A 21138-nucleotide genomic window follows, 5' to 3' on the forward strand; every position below is an offset into this window, starting at 1 on the left:
TTGGATGGATGGCTAATCTCCCCATTGTTTTGATGAATACCACCTGGCTTCGGTTGAAATGACTTATCCATATTAATCTCCATATCAAATTGTCACTTGGTCACAGCCTTATTCTCTCCCAAGCAGTCTTTTTCATTTTTTCAATATGTATAGACTGAAATTTTCCAAAATTTTAAGTTCTGCTTCCCATTTTTATTAACAATTCAATTTTAAGTTGTTTCTCTCTTCTCATATTTTACTATGGATAGTCAAGAGATGCCAAGCCATATCTTCAACAATTTGTTTACATATTTCTTCAGCAAAATATCCAATTTCATCTTTCATAAATTCTACTTTACACAAAACACTATTATACAAACACAATTCAGCCAAGTTCTTTGCCACTTTATGCCTAGGATGGCCATTCCTCCATTGTCCAATGACACATTTTCATTTCCATCTAAGACTTTATTAGAATGGTCTTTATCCTCCATACTTCCATCAACATTCTGTTCATGACTAATTAGGTATTCTCTAAGAAAACTGAGGCTCTCTCTGTAGCTCTCCTCTTTCTTTTCTAAGCCCTCCCCAGAACCACACTTTATGGTCCATTCATAGTAATTTAGACTTTTTCTACCATATATCTCAAAAGTCTTCCAGGCTCTACCCATTACCCAGCTCCAAAGTTACTTCCATAATTTTAGATATTTGTTGCAGCAGAATCACCACTTCTTGGTACCAATTTTCTGTTATTAAAAAATATAATAAACTGGGTGATTTATAAACAATAGAAATTTATTGCTCACAGTTATGTAGATTGGGAAGTCCAAGATCAAGATTCTATGTCTGATGAGGCCTCATTACCTGGTTCATACGTGGTGCCTTCTTGCTGTGTCCTCACAGAAGAGGTGAAGAATCTCTCTCAGGCCTCTTTTACAATGGCACAAGTCCCACTCATGAGGGCCTTGTCCTCATGACCTAATCACCTCCCAAAGGAGCCACCTTCTAATACCATCACCTTGGAGTTTAGGGATTCAATATACGAATTTTGGGGGGACACAAACATTCATACCATAGCAATCACCTGTAAATCTAACATGTTTTTCATATGCAAAGGAGTGACCCATTATCACTCTCCACGTAATAATCAAACACCCCTAAAAGCATTATTGGTTTGCATCATGTGTTTTATACCAAAATAATCTTTGATATAAATAAGGCAAGGGGTCAGATAAGGTTCTCAAATAGCACAGAATCTAATATTCTTATATGAATCTTATTTTCTCTTCTATAAGAAAAGGAAGAGAATATTTCTCTTCCAACTATTCAATAGCAGCAGAAATGCAAAAAGAAAGAACCTTAGGGGCATCTCCAGTATGTGAAGAAAGCAGAAATGTAGATGGCTGTTCTAGCTAAACCAGACAGTCTTAAAGGGCTGTTTGTATTAAAGATTTCTTAGAGCTAAATAAGAAGGGCCTCACATAGTACAACAGATTCAGACACAAAGCAGACATTCTTGGTAGAGGTTTCAGTGCCAGTGGTGCATTTAAAAGAGACTCATTTGTCATCCAATAAAATGGATGAAAATGGAAAGCGATTTAAGTGTTATTCCTGTAAATGGTGTACTGGTGCTACATTTCAAAGCCTGAAAATTGGCTATACCCTCAGTGGCTGACACTCAACCCTTCTCCTCTCTCTTTCTTTTATATAGTCTCTCTTTTATTCCACTGTTTATATCTGCCCCTCCCACTATTTTGTGTGAGGGCATGAAGCATGTGGTCATCATTCTCTCTTTTTCCTCCTCCTCCTCATTATCGTTATCCTTAATAGCCACAGTGTCTTGAGCACTTACCCTGTTGAAAGCCCAGGACTTCATCTTGTACATGCAACATCTTATTTAAACTGTATGCTAACATTAAAGGTGATGTTTATAGCTCCAGCGGAGGAGTGAAATGGAACCTCTGAGACACACCTCCCCAAGCTGACACAGTTAGGAAGTGGCAGTTATGGGATTTAAACCATGTGCCTATATTGATTCCAAAGCCTATATTGGTAATTTTTGTATTGTATTCCCTGTATCCTCTCCTTCCACTCAATAAGTGTTTATTAAATATATAAATATATACATGCACAATATAAACAAATAAGCCAGCAGACACAAATAAATACGTTTACTTTCACATTTGTTCTCCTGCTCTTCTTATCACAGTACTGTCCTCTGTAGCTGCCTTTTGGGTCCACAGTACAAACAGTATGGGGCTAACGTGGACCTCAGCTCTATCTCCAAGAGATGTTTGAGATGGTGAAGAGCACAAATTGTTTGGGTATTCACTTCATCTAGACTCTGGAGCCCCAAAGCATTAGAAGGAGACAGTGATACCCTCTAATCAGATGAGAACTATTAGAAACAAGAAGAAACAGACTTTGTCCATCTTTCAGACATGAACCCATGTAATATGTAGGAGTGAAGAACAACTGTAGAAAGTTGCTATTCATCAGCATTATGCAATTATGCTGTTTTAGCAACTATACAAATAGGACAGTGACCTAGCCAGGAAACCACTTCTCCTACTGCCTCTGCTTCTCCTCTTTGACTGCTCCCATCATATGTCTACCCTTCCTAATCACTCTCATTCCAGACCTCCACTGGTAGTTTTATCCTGCTGAAAGTCCATCACCTAGGTTAGACCTCTGCCCCGTTAACATAACTAAACCTTCCCAATGCTTCTAATCACTCCATCTCATCACCACCTGTCCTTGCATTTCCCAAGCTATGGCTCTGTTCACTTTTACTTCTTGTCCACAATATTGTAGTCTATGCATGGTCCTTTTCACTGGAGGATATAATGCATTGGGGAAGATGTGAAACGATTTATTGTAATGCATCCAAACCTTAGATGGTGTGTGGGAAGACTGCTCCTGGGATGTTGAACAAGGTTCATCTCCTCTTCTCCCTACCAATCCTGAAAGAACAGCAGTCATTATGTTTATTGTTTTATTGTTACTCATGGCACACAGAAGAGCAGCTACAATAAACAATGAGAAATGATGCATTCACTCGTTTCACTTCAGCACTTCTACTTTTCTAGTCCCACTTCCTGCCATGCCCCGACTGCTACTGCATGTACTAACAAAACCAAATGACCTTGGTGTTCCTCAGAAATGCTGCACTAGTATGGCTTCATGTATCTATGCATGCTGTTCTTTATACCTCTATTTTTATTCATTTGATTAATTCCTTTTCATTATTCAAGACTCATCTTAGTTGTCCTCACTACCGAGTATCTTTCCCTGTTAAGTGATCCTGCTAAGTTAACCAATATATACTTCTTCCACTATATGTGCTATATTAACTTGAAATTTACTTGAAATTAACTGTGTGTGTGCATCTGCCTTTGCCTTTAGATTGTAAGCTTCTAGATAGCATTAATAATGTCTTTATTTATTTTTTGTACTTCGAGAAGCTAAAACAGTGCCCAACACATAGTTTGTGCTTCATAAATACTTTTTTATTTGAATTGAATCATTTCTCTTGATCTGTAACCTGTCTCTCAGCAACAGAATTTTATATCAAATTTGCAACTTCTAAGAAGCAGAAATAACATTGTGTAGTAGCTGGCTCAGAGTCAACCGAAAGGAAATTTAACTCTAGTAATTATGGTACTGATAACAGAACACGTAATTTATATATATATATTTTATTTTATCCATTCACTTGAAAAACGATATTGAAAGACATGGGGGAAAGATCCAAGACAGTAATCTGTGCAATGAACTTTTGGATCTGCCCTCAAAAGCATAGGCAACAAAAGCAAAAATAGACAAATGGGATTACATCAAACTAAAAAACTTCTGCACAGTAAAGGAAACAATCTGCAGAGTGAAGAGACAACCTTTGAAATGGGAGGAAATATTTGCAAATCATACACCTGATAAGGGATTAATATCCAAAATACATGTTCAGTACAGACAAAATGTTTTTTCTAATATTTTTGGTCCATGGTTGGTTGAATCTACAGATGTAAAACCCATGCATATGGAGGGCCAACTGTATGTCCAAAGGAAATAAAATATGTCAGAGACACATCCTCCCCTCACATTTATTGTGACATTAATCACAACAGTCAAGATATGAAATCAACCTAAGTATCTGTCAACAAATGAATAGATGAAGAAAATCTGGAATATATATACAATGAAATATTGTTCAGCCTTTAAAAAAGAAGAAAATCCTCTCATTTGCACCAACATGGTAGAACCTGGAGGACATTATGTTAAGTGAAATAAGCCAGGCACAGAAGGACAAATTCCACATGATCTCACTTATATAAAAAATCTAAAAAAGTTGAACTCATAGAAGTAGAGAGTAGAATTGTGGTTCCCAGGCATGGGGCAAAGGAGGGTGGCATTGGAGAGAGGTTGGTTAAAGGATACAAAATGTCAGTTAGACAGGAGGAATAAGTTCACACAATCTATTGTAGAACATGGTGACTATAGTTAATAACAATGTATGTGTACTTGAGGATTGCTAAGAGAGTAGATTTTTAAGCATTCTCCCTACACACAAAAATGTTAAGTATATGAGGTAATACATGTGTTAACTAGCTCAATTTAGACATTTCACAATGTATACATATTTCAAAACATCATGTTTTTCACCGTAAACATGTGCAATTATCATTTGTTATTTTAAAAAATAAATTATTAAAAAGAAAAGTGTATATTGCATCTGTTTATGTGGGCTACAAATTAGGGAAACAGCAATGAAGGAGTTGATGCCGTCTTAGTCTTTTTAGACCTCAAAGTTCAGTTAAACTTTTAACATAATTAAACAAGCAATTGTAATACAGTGTGAAAAGCTCTAGGTGTTGGGAAAGCACCTAGTAGGGCACCTAAATTGAAATAAGTTAATATCCTGCTATAAAAATGAAACCCTGGCATAGATAATGGTATGTTTGTTATGGTGTCAGGCTGACTGGGTTTGAAATTCTGGCTGATTCATTTATTAATGTGCTTAGGGTAGTTCTTTAATCACTCTGAGCTTCAGTAGCTAACTTTTCAAAATCCATCTTATAAACTGGTTGTTAGGATTAAGTAAAATAATCAAGGAACTTGGGAACTAGATATCCTGAAATATTTAGAATAGCTGTTCTCCTGACTCTTGGATAAAAACTGGGATAAAGTTGATGATTTTTCTTATTGACTTCATCCAAATTCTCATCCATTTCCAATAAGAAAAATAGTCTTAGTTCAGGAAGTGACATACCCATTCTCACCTATAATCAAACATCTAAAGTTAAAACATTTCCCTTCCCTCAATGCATGTTTATTGCCAGCTGCAGTATAAAGAGGTGTGGTCAGCTGCTTCTCTTTTCCCCAGCCCCGGGGATGCTCCTGTTCCTCCAAGTGTTCTTACCATTTGGTCAGTGTGATTGTGGTGGTCTAGCACAGGCACTCTCTGTGTCTGGCAGGTGTTGAAAGCTGGCATGTTTCTCTCAGGTGGTGCCTTGAGACGCAGCTCCACGTTACTGGGTATCTATGAACTGCGATTCTCTTGAGCTGTGCAGAGGTGTCCCTTTGTAGCTGATTGCCTGTGACTTCTGAACTTCTAAGCATCAGTGTTACACCCACGAGTTGTTTTGTTAGGACTCAGCTTTACTAGGTGGTCCTCTTGGACAGGATCTAAGCAATCCCATCTCAGTCTTCCACCTAGCCCACATGATGCCATGGTATACACATATATCCTCTGCTTCAATATCCTCTGTGTGACCAGAGCAACCATCTCTTTCCCTTCATCTTGGATTTATAAGTATGGCATAAGTCCATTGCATCACATGTGTTCCTAGAAATTCATATTAGGCTCTCTTGTCATGTTAAGGTGCATTCCCATAAGTTTAAGTTGAGGGAAAGATCCTTCTTTCTCTCTGTAGCACAGGGAGTGGACGTATAACACAGAAACACTCTTTTGAAAATTATCTTTATTATCCAGCTCCCAACTTTTTATCCTCTGTGTATAAGGGTTTTAAACAAGTTACATCCACCTCATTTGCAGAGACTGAAAGGTAGTTTCACACCTCATTTTTTTTCAGTTTTATTTATATTTATTTTTGTGGGGTACAGTGTGTTGTTTTAATACATGCATGTACTGCACAATGAATCACTTAGGGTAGATAGCAAAGTATTGTATCATTAGTCCACCCCTTCTTTTTCTCCTCTCCTCTTCCCCCTCATCTCCCAGCCTCTGGTGACCATTATTCTACTCTTTACTTCTATGAAAACCTTTTTTTTTTTCTTTTCAGATTCCTTATATGAATGAGACCATGTGGAATTTTTCTTTCTTTGCCTGACTTACTTCACTTAACGTAATGGTTTCCAGTTCCATCCATGTTGCTGCAAATGATAGGATATCATTTCTTTTTATAGCTAAATAGCATTCCATTGTGTACATATACCACAGTTGTTTTATCCATTCATCCATTGATGGGCATTTGGGTTGATTCTATCTCTTGGCTATTGTGAATAGCATGCAACGAATGTGGGAGTGTGGGTGTCTTTTTGATATACTGATTTCATTTCCTTTGGGTATATACCCAGTAGTGGGATAGCTGGGTAGATCTACTTTTAGTTCTCTGAAAAACTGCAATACTGCTTTCCACAATGGCTGTACTAATTTACATTCCCACCGAGAATGTAGGAGAGTTCCTTTTTCTCCACATCCCCGCCCGCATTAATTATTTTCTGTCTTCTTTAAAATAGCCATTCTAACTTGAGTGAGATAATACCTCTTTGTGATTTTAATTTGCATTTACTTGGTGATTAGTGATATTGAGCATTTTTTCATGTGCTTGTTGGCCATTTGTAGTCTTCTTTTGAGAAACATCTATTCGGGTCCTTTGCCCATTTTTTAATTGGGTTATTTGGGTTTTTGCTGTTGAGTTGTTTGAGTTCCATATATATTCTGAATATTAGCCCCTTGTCTGATGTGTACTTTGCAAACACTTTCTCCCATTCTGTAGGTTGTCTCCTCACTTTGTTGATAGTGTCCTTTGCTGTGCAGAAGCATTTTGAGTTTGATGTGGTCCCATTTATGAATTTTTGCTTTAGTTGCCTCTGCCTTTGTAGTCTTGCTCAAAAAAGTGCTGCCCACTCCCATCTCACATAGTGTTTCCCCTATGTTTTCTTCTACCAGTTTCATAGTTTTCATGTATTTTCTTGGCACCTTTGTTGAAAATCAGTTGGCTGTGACTGTGTGGGTTTGTTCTGAGCTCTCCATTCTGTTCCATTGATCTATTTTATGCCCATACTATGGTGTTTTGGTTACTATACATTTATTTATTATTAAGTCAGAAAGTGTGATGCCTACAACTTTTTTCTTTTGATTCAAGATTGATTTACCTACACAGGGTCTTTTGTGGTGCCATACAAATTTTAAGATTGTTTTTTCTATTTCTGTATTTTGATAGGGATTGGGTTGAATGTGTGGATTGCTTTGGGTAATATGGACATTTTGATGATGTCAGTTCTTCCAATCCATGAACCTGAGCAATGGAGTTTGGATGTATTGTCCTCCCAGAACTCATATGGAATTTTGATCCCCAGTGTGGCAGTTTGAGTCATGGGGGCAGATCCCTCATAAATGGATTAATGCTCTCCCTGGGGGAAGAGGGGTAGTGAGTGAGTTCTTGCTCTATTAGTTCCCATGAGAGCTGGTTGTTTAAAAGACCCTGGCAGCTCCTCTCTCTCTCTCTCTTGCTTCCTCTTGCCATGTGATCTGCTTGTACCTACCAGCTGCCTGATACTTTTTGCCATGAGTAGAAGCAGCCTGAGGCCTGTGCCAGATGCAGCTGTCCCAGAATTGTAAGCCAAATAAACCTGTTCTTTATAAGTTACCCAGTCACAGGTATTTGTGTTATAGCAACACAAAATGGACTCATATAGAAAATTGGTACTGAGGAGTGGGGTGTTGCTATACAGATACCTGAAAATGTGGGAGAAGATTTGGAAGTGGGTAATGGGCAAAGGTTGGAGGAGTTTGGAGGACTTAGAAGAAGACAAAAAGATTAGAGAATGTTTGGAATATTTTAGAGTTAAATGGTTCAATCATTGTGATCAGAATGCTGATAGAAATGTGGACAGTAAAGACCGTGTTGATGATGAGGTCTCAGATAGAAATGAGGAACTTATCAGGAATTAGACAGAAGATAACCTTTGCTACACTACAGCAAGGAACTAGGCTTCATTATGTCCATGTCATTGGACTTTGTGGAAGGTGGGACTTAAGATTGTGAACCAGAATGTTTGGCAGAAGAAATTTCTAAGCAGCAAAGCATTTAGGAAGCTGCATGGTTACTTTTAATAGCCTACTCTGAGTTATGGTGGCAAAGGCATGATGTAAAGCCAGTATTTAAAAGGGAAGCAGAATGTAAAGATTTGGAAAATTTGCAGCCTGGCCATGTAGTAGAGAAGCAGAGAGCAGTAGAAAAATGCAAGGATGAAGCAGATAAACTGGTTGCTAAAGACATTAGCTTGGTGGCCAGGCAGCCAGATGCTAATAGTCAAGACAATGAGAGAAAAGAACTGAAGGCATTTCAGAAGTCTGGAAGGGTGTCCCTCTCATCACAGACCCTGAGGCCTAGAAGGACTGAGTTGTCCTGGAGGACAGACCTGGGGTACAGCTGCCCTCAGGAACCAGCTCCCAGCATCCCAGCTGCTCTGGATGTAGCAGCCCTGCCTCAAGTGGCCTCAAGTGTGGTTCATACAGCAGCTCTGGAGAGTAGAAGCCCGAAACCTCAGTGGTGTCCACATCATGTTAAGTCTGCAGGCCAGCAGGACATGAGAACAGTGGAGGTGTGGCAGCCTCCACCCAGATTCGAGAGGATGTATAGGAAAGCCTGGGAAAGCCAGGCAGAGAATTGTTACAGGAGTGGAGCTGCTGCAGAGGCCGTCTACTAGACCAACACCAAGCAGGAAAATGGGGTTGGAGCCCCCACAGAGAGCCCCCACCAGGAAAATGTCTAGCAGAGCCAAGGCAGTGGGGCTGCCGCCAGGACCTCAGAACTGTAGGGAGACTGGCAACAGGTAACGCAGGCCTGGAAAAGCCACAGGCATCAGTTCTGCCCAGTGGGCTGCACCTGGCAGAGCTGTGGGAGCAAGGCTGCCTGAGGTTTTGGGTGCCCAGATGCCCCATTGTTCCCAGGATGTAGGACTTGGAGACAAAGAAGATTATTTTGAACCTTTAAGATTTAATGTCTGCCCTTCTGGGTTTTGGACTTGTTTGGGACCTGTTACACCTTTCTTTTGGCCCATTTCTCCCTTTTGGAATGGGAATGTGTACCCAATGTCTGTTTCACCATTGTATCTTGGCAGTAGATAAATTTGGCTTTGTTTTTACAGGTTCACAGCTGGAAGGACTTTGGTTTTGGTCTCAGATGAGACTTTGGACTTTAAAGTTGGCATTGGAACAAGCTAAGACTTTTGGGACTATTGAAATGGAATGATTGTATTCTGTATGTGAGAGGGACATGAGTTTTGGGAGGCCAGGGGCAGAATTATTGAGTGCGGATATATTGTCCTCCCAGAACTCATATAGAATTTTGATCCCCAGTGTGATAGTTTCAGTCATCAGGGTGAATCCTTCGTGAATGGATTAATGCTCTCCCTGGGAGAAGAGGGATAGTGAATGTGTTCTCACTCTATTAGTTCCCATGAGAGCTGGTTGTTTAAAAGACCCTGGGAGCTTCTCTCTTTCATGCTTCCTCTCGCCATGTGATCTGCTTGTACCTGCTGGCTTGCCTGCCACTTTCTGCCATGAATGGAAGCAGCCTGAGGCTCATGCCAGCTGCAGCTGTCCCAGAATCATAAGCCAAATAATCCTCTGTTCTTTATAAATTATCCAGCCTCAGGTATTTCTGTTATAGCAACACAAATGGACTAATACCCTGAGATATCTTTCCATTTATTTGTATCTTCAGTTTTTTTCACCAATGTTTCATAGTTCTCATTGTAGAGGCCTTTCACTTCCCTGGTTAAGTTTATGCCTAGATGTTTCATTTTTTTGGTAGCTATTATCAGTGGAATTACTTTCTTCTTTTCTTCTTCAGCTATTTCTTTCTTGGCATATAGGAAGGCTATTGATTTTTGTGTGCTGTTTTTGTATCATGCCACTATACTGAATTCATTTATTAGTTCTGGAAATTTTTTTGGTCGAGTCTTTAGGGTTTTCTATGTGTATGATGATGTCATCTGCAAATACTAATAGTTTGACTTCCTCCTTTTCAATTCAGATGTCCTTTATTGCTTTCTCTTGCCTTATTGCACTTGCTAGAACTTCCAGTACAATGTTGAATAAGAGTGGTGAAAATGGGCATCCTTGTCTTGTTCCAGATCTTAGAAGAAAAGCTTCCAATTTCTGTCCATTCAGTATATCAGCTGTGGGTTTGTCATTTATGGCGTTTATTGTGTTGAGGTATACTTCTACATGCAGTTGAGTGTTTTTACGGTGAAGGGTGCTGGATTTTATCAAATGGTTTTTCTGCATCTATTGTAATGATCATATGTTTTTTTCCCTTCACTCCATTGATATGATGTATCACATTTATTGATTTGCATATGTTGAACTATCCTTTATCCCTGGAATGAATCCCACTCGATCACAGTGAATGATCTTTTTAATGTGCTGTTGAATTCTGTTTGCTAGTATTTTACTGAGGATCTTTGCATCTGTGTCCATTAGGGATATTTGTCTGTAGTTTTCTTTTTTTGTAGTATCATTTTCCAGTTTTGGTGTAAGGTTGATGTTGGTCTATGAATTTTGAAGTATTGCCTCCTCTTCAATTTTTTAGAAGAGTTTGAGAAGAATTGATGTTCATTCCACTCAACTATTTGGTAGAATTCAGCAGTAAAGCCATCTGGTTCTGGGGTTTCATTTATTGAGAGACATTTTATTTCTGCTTAAATCTCATTACTCGTTATTGGTCTGTTTAAGTTTTCTATTTCTTCATGATTCAACATTGGTAAGTTGTACGTGCCTGGGAATTTATCCATTTCTTCTAAGTTTTCCAGTTTCTTTGCATATAGTTGTTTGTAGTAGTCTCTATGATTACTTGTATTTCTGTGGTATCAGTTGTAATGTCCCCTTTTTCATTTCTGATTTTATTTATTTGGGTCTTCTCTCTTTTTACATCATTAGTCTAGCTAAAGGTTCATCAATTTTATCTTTTCAAAAAACCAACTCTTTGTTTCATTGATCTTTTGTATTTTTTTTAAATCTCTAATTCATTTATTTCTGTTTTGATCTTTGTTATTTCTCTTCTTTTATTGATTTGGGGTTTGTTTTGTTCTCGTTTTTCTAGTTCCTTGAGGTTTAATGTTGGATTGTTTATTTGAAGTCTTTCTTCTTTTTTTTTTTTTTTTTTTTGGATATAGTATTTATTTCTATAAACTTCTGTCAGAACTGCTTTTGCTATGTCCCATAGGTTTCGGTACGTTGTGTTTTCATTTTCATTTGTCTCTAGGAAAGTTTTAATTTTCTATTTTATTTTATTTTTTTGACCCATTTACTGTTTAGGAGCATATTACTTAATTTCCATGCATTTGTATGGTTTCTAGTGTCCATTTTGTTGTTGATTTTTAGTTTTTCTTCCATTGTGGTCAGACAAGGTAGTTGATATGATTTCAGTTTTTTAAATTTGTTGAGACTTGTTTTGTGACCTAACGTGTGGTCTATTCTATAGAATGTTTCATGTGCTGCTGAGAAGAATGTGCATTCTGCAGCTGTTGAATGAAATGTGATATATATGTCTGTTATGTCCAATTGGCCTAGGGTAGAGGTTAATTCTGATGTTTCCTGATTAATTTTCTGCCTGGATGATCTGTTCTTTGCTGAAAATGGTTTGTTAAAGTCCCCAACTATTACTGTGCTGGAGTCTACTTCTCTTGTTAGGTCTAAGAGTAACTGGGTGCTCCAGAGTTGGGGCTGTTTATATTTAGTATTGTTATATCCTCTTATTGAATTGATGCCTTTATCATTATATAATACCATCCATATCTTTTTTACTTTCCTTGTCTTGAACTCTATTTTATCTGATATAATTAGAGCTTCTCCTGCTCTTTTTCAGTTTCCATTCTCATGAAATATCTTTCTCCATCTCTTCACTTTCAGTCAGTGTGTGTCATTACAGGTGAAGTGAATTTCTTGTAGGCAGCATAAGTTGGTTCTTATTTTATAATCCATTGAGCCATTCTGTGTGTTTTAATTGGGTATTTAACCCATTTACATTTAGATTTATTATTGATATAGAGGGACTTGTTACTTCTATTTTGTACTTTGTTTCTGGTTGTTTTGTGAATGCTTCTTTTCTTTTTTCTGATCTCATTGTTTTCATTTGTGGTTGGGTGGTTTTCTGTAGCATGGTATTTTGATTTCTCACTATTTATTTTTAGTATGTCTCATAAGTTTTTGTATTATGGTTACCATGAGGCATACAAAAAACATTTTACAGTTATAACAGATAATTTTAGACTAATAACAACTTTACTTGGATATCTAAGAAAAAGAAAAAGGAAAGAAATAAAGCCAACTCTATACTTTGGTGTCATTCCCCCCACCCCACCCTGCACACACACTTTTTGACATTTTGTTACTTCACGTTACATCTTTTCATATTGTTTTGTCTCTTGTATGGTTGTTGTATTTGTTGTTGTCAGGTTAGGTTTATCCTTTAGTCTTCAAACTAAGGATGTAGGGGCCGGCCCGGTGGCACACTGGATAGTGTGCCGCTTGGGAAGCGTGGTGGCACTCCCGCCCGAGGGTTCGGATCCCACATACAGACCAGTTCCCGCTCACTGGCTGAGCGAGGTGCAGGAGCAGCGCTGAGGGTTGCAATCCCGTTGCCGGTCCCCGGTCCGGTACGGGGGCAACACTGAGGGTTGCGATCCGTTGCCGGACACGGAAAAAAAGACAAAAAAGACAAAAAATAAAAAATAAATAAACTAAGGATGTAAGTTGTTTATTCATCCCCCCTTATGACATTGGAGTATTCTGAGGTTGTGAACTTACTCTACTAATGAGCTGTGTACCTCCAAATATTTTTTTGCTGCTCCTTCGTGTTGTCTTCTTTCAGATTAAAGAACTACCTTTAGCATTGCTTGTAAGGCAGGCCTAGTGTTGGTGAATTCCCTTAGATTTTGTTTGTCTGTGAAAGACTTTATTTCTTCTTCATATTTGGAGTTTAGTTTTTGTGGATAGAGAATTCTTGACTGACAGTCTTTTCGCTTATCAGCACTCTGAATTTATCATTCCATTCTCTTCTGGCCTGTAGGGTTTCTACTGATAAATCTTCTGAGAGACATATTGGGGCTTTATTGAATGTTATGTGTTTTTTTCTCTTGCTGCTTTCAGTATCCTTTCTTTGTCTTTGGATTTTGATAATTTGCTTATGATGTGTCTTGGAGTGCTCCTCATTGGATTGAATTTGATTGGCAGCCTCTGAGCTTTCTGTGCCTGGAAGCTGTTATCATTCTCTATACTAGGGGAACTTTCAGCCATTATTTCCTTGATAAGCTTTCTACATCTCTTCCTTTTTCCTCTCTTATGGGTATGCCAATATTGTGGAAGTTATTTTGCTTGAGGGATCCCATATTTCCTGTATTTCTGTTTCATTTTTCTTTTTGCTCCTCTGGTTGGATAATTTTATATGTTTTATCTTCAAGTTCACTGATTCTTTCCTCAGTTTGACTAAGTCTGCTGTTGGAGCTTTCCATTGAGTTTTTCCGCTCAGATAATGTATTCTTTATTTCTAGAATTTCTATTTTTTAAAAAAAATTATTCAGTTCCTTTGTCAAGTTGCTCATTCTTCTCCTGGGTTGTTTTCCAGATATCATTTAATTTTCTATCTGCATTTTCTTGTGACTTCCCAAATATCCTTGAGAGGGTTATTCTGACTTCTCTATCAGATATTTCATAGATCCACTGTTCCTCCATGTCTGTTGCTAATGCTTGGTTTGTTTCCTTTGATGGTGTCATATTTCTCTATACTTTCTTGATCTTTGTGTCTTTACATTGATGCCTGGGTATTTGAGGAGACGACTACCTCTTCCAGGTTTTATACATGTTCTTTGGTGACATTAGAACTTTACTGGTTAATGCCAGAGCTTTGTCTCTGATCTTTGTGTGTATTTTTTCTTTCAATTCTGTGTTGAATTGTTATGTACCACAACCACTTAAACTCTGCAGTGGAACTAATTTGTTGTCTTTTGGTCAATTCCCAAAGGAAGGAATTTCCTGTGGGGTGAACCTTTGTGCCCTGTGGTTGAGCTAAATTGCTGCTTTACTGCTGATTCTCTGGGGAAGGCTTTTTGAGTAGAGTTTAATTACTGACCTTTTAATCACTTCCAGTTTTCATGAGGTCATATATACCTGCATTGTGTGGAAATTCTGGCCTGGGACTATTTCCAGCAAACTGTACCACCTGCAGTTCTATATTCCTGACCAGTCTCCACAGAATGGGCCCATTCTGACTGGAGAGCAGATCAGCTGCCCATGCTATTCCCCAATGTTCCCCTGTTGAGTCATCCTTTCCCTGCACTCTGAACATTTCCTGAGGGGCAGGCCACTGGCTGGTACCTTGCAATGACTCACCAGCTTCTGGGTAGCTCCTTTTTTTAGTAGGCTGCAGCCCCTTGCTCTCATGTGGGTACATGGGAACACTGTCCATGGTCTCGCTAGCCTGAGGGGTGGTATGACACACAGCCGAGGCCCTCTCCAAGAGGGCCTACAGACTCCAAGCAACTTCACACAAAGGGCACTGCTGCAGCTTTTGCCAGCTCCAGCTCCATGTGCTCACCAGGGATGTCCTTCAAGCAGCCAGGGCTCGAAACAGTTAGAGCAGTCCCTTCTTTCTCTTGCCATGGCTTCTCCTGCTTTCATGAACTCCATGGGTCTCTCCTCCTCTCCCCTCAAGCTCTAGCAGTCTCAGATTGGTACTCTTTCCTTTGTAATAGTTGTAAATTGATTCATTGTGGGAGATAGTGATGCTAGGTATCATCTCTTCTGCAATCTTGATTCACACCTCATTTTTTAAAAAATGTGGTACCTATTGCTTATAAATATTGCCTCTATATATTTCAGTCTCAGTTTACTTTAGAGACAAAAACAGCTGTTTTTTATATATATTACACATCTATTATATATGTTAAGATTAGGCAGAATAGATAAAGCAAAGCAATTAGAGAAAAAGAATTAGTATGTAATTACAGAGGTGAAGTTCATCAGGAAGAGATAACAGTCCTAAATATGAATATTCTAAATAGTACAGCTTTGAAATATGAAGGAAATATTTTTTTTTCCCCTTTTTTGTCTTTTTTACTGACTGGTAACGGGATCGCAACCCTCGGTGTTGCGCCCGCACCGCGCTCAGCCAGTGAGTGGGAACCGGTCTCCACATGGGATCCGAACCCTCAGCGAGAGCACCGCCGCGCTCCCAAGCGGCGCACTCTCTAGTGCGCCACCGGGCCGGCCCTGAAGGAAATATTTTTAAAAAATTAAAAATAGAAATTGACAAATCTACACTTATTCTAGGCAATTTTTAATACACCTCTCTGAGTAATTGATAGGTTATGAATCTATAAATATCTGTAGGAACACGAATTTTAAGTAACACAATTAACAAGCCCAATCTAGTGGAAATATAGAAAATTCTAAAACACAAAAATTTTTCTTCTTAAATACACATTGCTAACATTTAAAAGTTGACCATGTTATTAGTTATAAAGCCAGTTACAATACGTATGAAAGAATCATCATATAAAATATATTTCTGACCAAATTGCTATTAAGATAATTAATAATGTCGTATATATTTGGGAATTAAAAAAACACACTTCTAAATAATTCATAACCAAATTGCAAATAAGATAACTAATAGAGTAATGTATATTTTAGAATTCAAAAGCACACTTCTAAATAACTCATAAGAAATTTTAGTAGAAATTAGAATATTCATAGAGCCAAATGACAGTGTATTCAAAATACCATAGACCAAGAATTAAGAATCTAACTTTGCAACATAAAAAGTAAAACAGAGTAATCCAGATGATAGTAAAAGAGGTAATGTTTCCCAAATAATTTTATTGTTATAATCTTTATTCAAAAACCAGAAATCGAGACTTTGAGGAAGGAGGTTGTGATGATTAATTCTAAGTGTCAACTTGATTAGATTAAGGAATACTGAGAAACCTGGTAAAGCTATCTTTTTAGGTGTGTCTATTGAGGGTGTTTCCAGAAGAAATTAGCATGACAGCTTGAATGGACTGGGTGGGAAAGACCCTCCCTTAGGATAGGCAGGAATCATCCAATCCGCTGGAGGCCTGGAGACAACAATAATGGAGAAAAAAGATGAATCTCTCTCTCATCTGCTGGAGCTGGGATACACTCTGCTCTCCTGTTCATGGAGTCTCAGGCTCTAGGACTCTTCAACTTTTGTGTTCCAGGACTCTTCAGCTTTTGGATTCCAGCACTCACACCAAGGACACCATTGGCTTCCCTAGTTTTGAGGCCTTCAGACTTGGACTGAGCCACACTACCAGCATCCAGTTTGCAGATGGCCTATTGTGGGATGCCTCTTCACAATCACATGAGCCAGTTTCCCTAGTAAATCCCCTGTCTTGTATTGGTTCTGTCTCTCTGGAGAACTCTGACTAATTTAGAGGTTAATCTCACTCATGAACATAATAGCTAACATCCCAAACAGAATATTAGCAGTATCAAAATGTAAAATAGATTACAACTAAATTGAGTTTATACTAAAAATTCAAGTATAGCTTACAATAAAAGGTGTTTGTTAAATGGGTGCATTATTGCTTTAGTCGACCAAATGTTAAAATCATATTATTTAAGAAATGAAGAGAACCATTTGATACAATTCAACAACTTTAATGATAATAACTTAGCCAACTAGTGATAGAAATTCTCTAAGGAATAGAGTTCCTTAACTTGATAATGAGTATCTATTAAACTCTATGAAACAATGTTGAAATGCTGGCTAGAATAATAAGGACAGTAAGTCAAGAAATAAAAATAAAATCTATAAGGTCTGAAAAGTAAGAAGCAAAACTACATTTATATAGAAAAACTAAACAAATCTATAGATAATTCAATAGAATTAATGAGTTACTGAATATAAAATCAATATGCCAAACATAATTGTATCTTATGCTTTAGCAACAGTTAGAAAATGTGTTTTGTGAAAATGGTAAGATGTTCAATATTATCAAAAACATAAGAAATTCAAGAACATTATAAATTATGTATTTTACAAAATCTTTATGGAGAAAATTACAAAAAATTCACAATTATAATATTCTAACAATAAAGTTTTTGTAATTATTGGATTATACTTATGGAGAGCCACCAAAGAAAACTTTAAAAAATGGAGAAAAAATGGAGAGATGACCAACATGGTTAGGAAAACTCAATATCATATAGATGTTAATTTGTCCCAAATTAATCTGTACACTAAATGCAATTTCAGTAAATACATCAATAATATTTTTATAGAAATTGGCACTTTGATTCTAAAATAAATTTTGGAAAATCAAAGATATAAAAACAGGCAAGAAATTTCTGAAGAAGAAAGACAAGTTGTGATACATACCCTACCAGATATTATAGGACTTATCATAAAACTGTAGTATCTAAAGCTACATGGTACTTGGACAGGGGGAGAAAAAGTAGACTAGTGAAACAGAATAAAGGACCTAACTAGAAGACTATTGATAAATGAAAACTTCATATATTACAGAGGTACCATTGAAGACCTGAGAGGAATAATAAAATAATAATAATAAGATGTGAGAGGTACCATTGAAGACCTGAGAGTCCTATAAAGGATGCTTGGAAGCTTGTTTTTTTATACAGAAAATGTAAAATTAGAGTCCTACTCTAACATAAATCATAAAAAATCTGTTCCAGGTGGATTAAAATCTATATGGGAAAAACACAACTTAAAAGTTTTAGAAGAAAATATAGTAGCATGCCTTTACGATCCAGGATAAGTAAGGATTTCTTAAACAAGATGGAAAAATACATATATACAAATATTTATTAGTTATACTACATTAAAAGAAATCTTTTGTGTTTCAAAAGACATCACTCTAAAAGAGAAAAAAGTAAAGCCTCAGTCTGAAAGGAGCTATTTGCGTCATATTTAATCAACAAAGTGTTGGTATATAAAGAACACATAAAAATCAATAAGCAAAAAAATAAAATAAAAAAATTAGGTAATAGGTAAAAACTATGAACAGGCAACTCAGTAGAAGGGGTACTTGAGCAGCTAATAATCATATGAATATATGTTCGGTCTCACTAGTAAAGCAAAGATATAGCTGACCTGTAGCTCTTAGGTAACATCAACAAGACATAAATATTTTTGGTTGTTCATTACTGAGATATTGGCATTGTTTATTACCACAGAAAAAGCTAATTAATACACTGATCAAGCTGAATGATATTCAGCAATGTGGCCTAGTGTCAGAACTGTCTTTCCTCAACCAAATAACTCAGTCTGTCTTCTTGGAGCGGAATGAAGGGCGGGATGACTAGCCAAATGTGATTAGGCAAATTCCCTTCTCACAGAAGTCAGAGAAGTGGGGAATAAACATTCATGTGTAACATATTCAAGTCAGGGCTGTTCCACTTGGGGGAAGAGGTGAGCAGTCTATTGGTAAGTCTACTTCCCATCTCCATGGGGATCCTTCCTCAATGCCAACCTCTTATAGTCAGTGTTTAACAGGGTCAGGGCAATCACTCAATAAAGTAGCTTCAAGGTTATGCTCTACCAAAGGCAGCATCTTTACCCTCTATTCCAATTTTTACTCCAAATTATGCCTATCTATATTGTCCAATATGGCTTGTGAATCATCCTAAAAACTAAAGAAGATTGAGATAGTCTATTAATAAAATGCCACCACGTTCATGTCCAAAATTTGAATACCTGTCTTCTCCTTTTGTCAAATCCTAGGAAGAAATTAAATTTAAAAAGTTATACATTCAAAGAATTTAAGGTAACAATTAAAACCGTAATTATATTGTCCTTTTGAGTTAAACATAAAGTTCAAAGGTTTTTTTTCCTCTATCCTTGCTAATGCAATGGATTCTTCACTATACCTGAGTTAGAGAACTGCCATGTGGTTGTCTCTTCATGATTGAGCTTCAGGCCCAGTGAACCTAAAAGCACAGTCTGTAACTTCATATTTATGAAGGCTTTTCAGCAAATGGGGTTAAGCAACTCAGTCCGCCACTCCTTGGTGAATGGCTTCAAATTGTAAGAAGGAGCCATTTAAGCAGGGTATTGTTGCACTTAGTGAGGAGGTCAACCTTCTTCACTTCCTTCTGGAGTCACTCTCCTTCCTCCTTTGCCCAGTTTGAGTAAGGAATGAGTCTATTGTCTCCAACTGGAGGTGCTACCATCCCGAGACAGAGCCTGCATCCTTCTGCTCTGGGTGCCAGGCCGCTCACACTTAGCCCGTGCTCAATGCATCTGGAACACCACGTGACAACTGCTAGATTGAAGATATGACTAGAGATTCCTGAGGAAGTAGCTATATGAAAAATCACAGAACAAACAAAATCAGCCGAAGATATCTGGTTAAGCCTATGTTCAGACAATTACCTTCAGATTCTGTTTTGCATATCCTAGCATCTAATCTCCAATTTTAGTGTATTATGCAAACAGACTCTTCCCCCCCATCCAAAGTCACATTACTTGGGGTAGAATTTCTGCATCACATCATTTAGATACTATCTCAATATTCCTCTGCCGGTCCCCACTGCCCATAGCCACTGCCCAGCCCCATATAGATTCTGAAAAGGGCAATTTTGGTAAGGAACTCATTCCACATAATTTGCACAGTGCACTAGTCATTAACATATTGTTAACTTTTCTTATCTTTTTCTTAATTTTTTATTTCTCATTGCTGCCACTAATCAGATACTAAATAGGCCAAGCGTGTATGGGCACTTTTTGTGTTCTGCAGCCTGTATAATGTTCGTAAGAATCTCCGCCTAGAGACCCTGTGCTATGGGACCCAGATATTCTCAGAATTAGTGTAACTACATTTTTTTCATATTGTTAGGTGGTTGAGAACATATGTTTAATTACGCTGTCTTGGAATCTAGGTCCCCAGTGACCTCAGTTAGGCTAGTTCTCTGTGTACCGAAGAATGTAGTTTTTGCCTTAGAGTCCCCAAGTCAGTAGTGATGTATTGGATAATGCCAGAGTTTACTACATTCAGTAAATGACTCTTTATGTAGTAATAGGCCCAAGGATGAGACATCCTCTGATAAGATGATGTGTTTGTTTCCTTTTCTGTAAATTCAATTTTTTTTTTTTTTTTTAAAGCTTGTGCCTAAGTTCTGTTTGTTGCATCTTAGTTTGGGTATTGCCTAAAGCAGACAAAGACTTCCAAGTACTTAGGTTATTTAGAAGATGATCTCAGAAACCACAAGTGAGGAAACAGGCAAGATGAAACAGGAAAGGGGGAAAAGCCAGTAGATTATACACCGATGATCAGCTTTCCAGTTGGGGTTCAATCCCCCTGGAATCCCTCTGAGGTACTATGTGGGATGCCCACAGAATTGTCCCCCCAAGGAACAGAGAAGATGGAGTATAAATATTCACTGACTCTGGTCCTTCCCTGACTTCGGGTTGCCCTGGGGCATTAAACCTGATACTTCTAGAATGCCTTCTGTAGGCTGAGTAAGCACCAACAGTGCTGGAGAAAGATCTTAAACAGAGAAAGCAGAGAGAAGCAGAAACTTGAGATGGAAGGCTACCAGCATGTGTGGGAGCTGTCCATCATAGCCACAGATAAATTTAAAGGCAAGCTGAGAGTCTATGGAACCTGGAGCCAGGTATTAGTGGTATGTACTCTGATTCCTTTAAGTTCAGTGGTTCCTTCAGTGTTAATAGCTTTTGCTGAATCAGTTCTTATCTCAGCCATTATCTTAGTACATTCAGGGTGCCAAAAAATGAGTGGCTTATAAACAACAGAAATTTATTTCTCATTGTTCTGGAAGCTGAAAAGTCCAAGATCAAGGTGCCAGCAGATTCAGTGAGGGCCTGCTTCCTCACAGACAGCAGATATCCTGACCGATGTGTGAGG

This window comes from Galeopterus variegatus, unplaced genomic scaffold (assembly GCF_000696425.1).
Source record: "Galeopterus variegatus unplaced genomic scaffold, G_variegatus-3.0.2 Scaffold790, whole genome shotgun sequence".
Lineage (NCBI taxonomy): Eukaryota > Metazoa > Chordata > Mammalia > Dermoptera > Cynocephalidae > Galeopterus > Galeopterus variegatus.